We start from the raw sequence: 4,442 nt of genomic DNA, 5'->3' as shown, positions 1-4,442 counted from the left end.
CTCCTGGCCCGGGGCATGGTGTTAAAAATCATAGCTGCGGGGAAGCCCTTGTGACATCTTGCTGCAGATTGAGAAGGTGGAAGGTGGAGACGCGGGCCTTAGGTGGTCGAGCGCACTTTCTCTTCCTCAAGAGTCCAGGAAGGAGCGCGGTGGAGAAGTGGGGCTCACGGCGGGTTTCGGGTCCGCCCCTGCCCTTCTGATCCGGCGACCACGTCTGCCTTTGGCTGAAAGCAAATATGGCTCCGAGTGCAGTTTCTACAACAAAGGCTGGGTGGGCCGGGTTTCCCTAGGGATGGGGACCGCCTCCCCAGAGGGTCTTGGGAGTGAGCCACCGGGGCCTCCGAGAGAATCGCTGGAGTCGCTTCGCACCCAAGGGACACATCTCGGGTTAGAAAGGAGAAGCGACGTGGATCTAAAGGCGAAGCCCATGCTGAGGCCTTTTCAAAATGGCCTCTTTATCAGCCGCACTCACAGGAGCTTCAGGCTTCGGTGGCCCTGTAGGACAACCCTGGGGTGTCATTGGAGAGAAGCTGACGGGGTTGATGGCGGGTGACAGGTGAAAGAGACCCCCGGAGGGGCGGGGCCAGTGTGGGTGGCATGCAGTTAAGTCCCAGGCACAGGGTGGATGTGAATTTATGGGTGGCAGAGCTGGAGCTAGGCCCTGCCCCTACCTAGGTCCTGGCTTCGAGGTCCACTGTTCTGTTGCATCTTTTGACGCATCGGTGGAAGAACTATTAATTTCAGGATGCTCACGAACCTGCAGCTGGAAGCTAGACTTCCCAACCTTATTTTAAAAAAGCAACTCTACTGAAATATTAAAAACAAATTGCCGACGGAATTAGGGTGATTTCTTTTTCACGGTTTCATTAAAAAATGCACCTATGTTTCCTACAGGAAACACGTTTTAGTGCTGCTAGAGCTACAAGAATAAGGTAAACAGAAGGATGCTGCTAGACCAGGAGTACCTTACCCAGTCTGGGATAGGAGGAGGTCAGGGAAGCCCTCCCTAAGCTAAGTTTGCAGAAAAAGTTAAAAGGAAGGTGAAGTGCAGGAGCGAAGCAGGGAAGGGAATTTGGAGCAGAGTGAACAGCATATGCAAAGGTGTGGCAATGTGGAAATGCATGACCTGTTCAAGCTGCCTTAAGAAAGTATGTTGCCTGGGGCTGGGCACTGTGGCTCACGCCTGTAATCCCAACACTTTGGGAGGCCAAGGCGGGCGGATCACTTGAGGTCAGGAGTTGGAGATAGGCCTAGCTAACTAACATGGCGAAACCCCTCTCTACTAAAAATACGAAAATTAGCCAGGTGTAGTGGCATGCGCCTGTAATCCTAGCTACTCTGGAGGCTGAGGCGGGAGAATCGCTTGAACCTGGGAGGCGGGGGTTGCAGTGAGCCGAGATCGCGCCTTTGCACTCCAGCCTGGAAGACAAAGCAAAACTCCGTGTCAAAAAACAAAGAAAGAAAGAAAGAATGTTGGCCTGGAAAGTACAGTGCATGTTGGGGGATACGGGATAGGATGGAGAATAGGGGCAAGGTCGGGCAGGGTTGTGTTCCATAAAAAGAGGTTAAACTTGATCCTGGAGACAACATAGAGACACCGCATTAGCTTTGTTTTTAGAAACCTTACACTGGAAATCTCTTAGAATAAGAGTATAGCAAAGTCACCATATATAGGATCCAAAGCTTTCCTTGATAGCAGTAACCACCAGTTAGAAAATAGGGGGAAAAAATGGAAAAAAACAATGTTTTTCAGTTACATTGACAACAAAAGCTTAAAGTACCTTGGAGTAAAGTTAACAAGAAATATATAGAGAAAACTATAAATGCTTACTGCTGGACCAAAAAAATCCTAAAAGCCTAGCATAAATGAAGAGGTACCATATTCCCAAATGGTTGGTCAGTCTTCATTTTGTAAAGATGTCAGTTTTCCCCAAATAAACGTAAATTCACTGCAATTTCCATAAAAGTCAGTTTTTTGTTTTTGTTTTTCCTCAGCTGTTACTGTCTCTGGGACAGTTTTTTTTTTTTTTTGAAACTTCACAAAATGGCTCTAAAGTTCATTTGGAGGAGTCAGTGTGTTGATAGATTTGCATTTAGCGCTATAATAAAAGTACAGTAAAGTGCTATAAGCAGTATGGTACTGGCACAGGAAGAGATGACCAGATTAATGTGACAAAATAGTCCTGCCCACCTATGTATGAGAAGTTGGGATATGCTAAACTGTTGTGTCAAATTAGGGAAGAAAGAATGGGTTTAACAAATTATGTTGAAACAATTGACAGTCATGTGGAGAAAAATGACTCACTCAGTATTTAAAAATACATTCCAGATAGATTAAAAATCCAAGTCTTAAAAAAAGTATAAAGTTTTGAGGAGAATGTATAGAAGATTTTTTTTCTATAATTTTGGGGTAGGGAATGTTCTTCTGAAGCTGTCAGAAGCCATAAAAGTACAGTTGGCAGATTTGCCTACTTAAAAATGAAAAGCTGTAAGACAAAAGATGTTGTCAACAAGGTTAAAACAGAGATGACAAATTGGGTTGATATTTGTAACTTATATAAGTGATGAAGATTAGGAACTGTAATATATATTTGTATGCTTATTGAAATACTATATATGTATCACACTTTTTTTTTTGAGACAGAATTTCGCTCTTGTCGCCCAGGCTGGGGTGCAGTGGCTTGATCTCGGCTCACTGCACCCTCCACCTCCCAGGTTCAAGCGATCCTTCTGCCACAGCCTTCCAAGTAGCTGGGACTACAGGCACCTGCCACCACGCCTGGCTGATTTTTGTGTTTTAATAGCGACAGGGTTTCACCGTGTTGGCCAGGCTGGTCTCGAACTCCTGGCCTCAAGTGATCCACCTGCCTCGACCTCCCAAAGTGCTAGGATAACAGGCATGACCCACCCCGCCTGGCCTTATGAGACCCTTTCGATTGCCTGCGCTGGTGCTGTAGATGGTAAGCTCCTGGAAGGCAGGTAATTGTTTCTGTCTTGTCTCTGCACTCCCAGCTTTTTGCAAGGTGCTTGTTACTTGGTGCCCAGTATCTGTTCCATGAACAGATGGATTCATGATTGAATGTGGAGGATGGATGAGAGTGAGGCTAGAGGGCTGGGCACCAGTCGGGAGGCAGCAGCCTTAGTTCTTAGTGAGCAGAGGCAATAGAACACAGATTTGACAGATCTGGAGAAGATCAAATGAACAGACTGATTGGCGAAAGTGGGGGGCCAGGGGTGGGCAGTGGGTAAGAGATCGCCCAGCTTTCTGATTTAGTCCTGGCCGCTGCTGCCATTCCCTTAGCCAAGGAGTGCAGGAGGAAATGCAGGTTTGGGGGAAGGCCAGCTTGGTTTTGGACTAGATGTCTGGGATGTTCAGAGGGACAAAGCCAGCATGAAGTTTTGGACCCACCGGAGGGAGGTCCGTCTACTGCAGGGAGTAGGTTTCCTGAATCAGTGTTGGCTCCATGCTTGGCTAAACACGCATGTAGCTGCAGTGAACATCGCAGCAAGACTGAGGGACAGCTTGTGCTGTAGAAGGTCACTGGGAGGAGGCTGGCTGGGAACAATGGAAGGGGTATCTATTGGTGGGGGAGTGTGAGTGTGTGTGTGTGTTTATATGATTGCTTGTTTCCCCTACTTTCTGGTAACTTGAGGTGTCAGAACTGCAATCTCCAAGCCTTTCGATTCTTCCGAAGCTGTGGCCTGGTCTTTGGACCTTTGTTGACCAGGGTTCTACCTCCCCCACCCTCGTTCAACCCTGCTCCTCGTGACTTGGAGGCGCCGGAGAGTTTGGCTGGTCTCCCAGGACAGCCGCCTCCCAGGGCCAGGAGTGGTGGGAGGGACCTCGGATGAGAGAAGAGCCAAGCCGGTGGTTTCTGGAGGTTCAGCACATCCTGGAGCTGGAGGGGGCGGCGGTGGGGGTTGTGGTGGAGAGTTGCTGTCCCACCGTGACTCAGCATTCTGCTACGCTGGGCTTGGGCTCAAAAAGTGCTTTGTCATGGAGGAGAGGAGCAGTCATAAGACCTGGAGGGCTGTGGCTTCACTGTGGAGGGAGGGAGGGAGGGAGGGAGAGTGTCCCCTTCCCCTCATTTCCTAATGGGACAAAGACCACAGGCCGGACTGGGAGCAAAGGGGTCCGAGATCACCTAGGGGGGCCTCTGATGGTGTTTTTGCTGCAAGCCGTGGTGTCACTTTTCCTACCTATCTCCTGCTCAGTGCCTTCCCGCTGTATGGGGAATTTTCAATAGATATTGAGTCTCTTTCCCTTCTAGGAATTGTTAGTGTGTGGTCACAATTTGGGATCTACAGCTAGGAAATCATAGACCCCCACAAATTTTAAGGCTTCGAAAGGACGTTAGAGCTTCCAAATCGTCGTGTTTTACAGATAAGGTGAGGCTTATCTGTAGCCTCAGAAGAAGGTTAGGCTTGCCCAAAGCCACAGA

General features: G+C 48.5%; 1 pseudogene across 1 annotated transcript in view; it reads left to right on the top strand.

Annotated features, from left to right (window-relative positions):
- Positions 1 to 834, top strand: part of LOC105512359 — a 2,929-nt pseudogene extending 2,095 nt beyond the window's left edge. Inside the window, exon 2 of the transcript XR_001001833.1 lies at positions 68 to 834. The product of XR_001001833.1 is annotated as an uncharacterized LOC105512359 (transcript). The remainder of the gene's footprint in view (positions 1 to 67) is intronic.
- Positions 835 to 4,442: the final 3,608 nt, after the last annotated feature.

This window comes from Colobus angolensis, unplaced genomic scaffold (genome assembly GCF_000951035.1).
Source record: "Colobus angolensis palliatus isolate OR3802 unplaced genomic scaffold, Cang.pa_1.0 Scaffold21, whole genome shotgun sequence".
NCBI lineage: Eukaryota > Metazoa > Chordata > Mammalia > Primates > Cercopithecidae > Colobus > Colobus angolensis.
The sequence above is the reverse complement of the archived record's forward strand: the minus strand, read 5'-3'. Positions and strand labels throughout refer to the sequence as shown.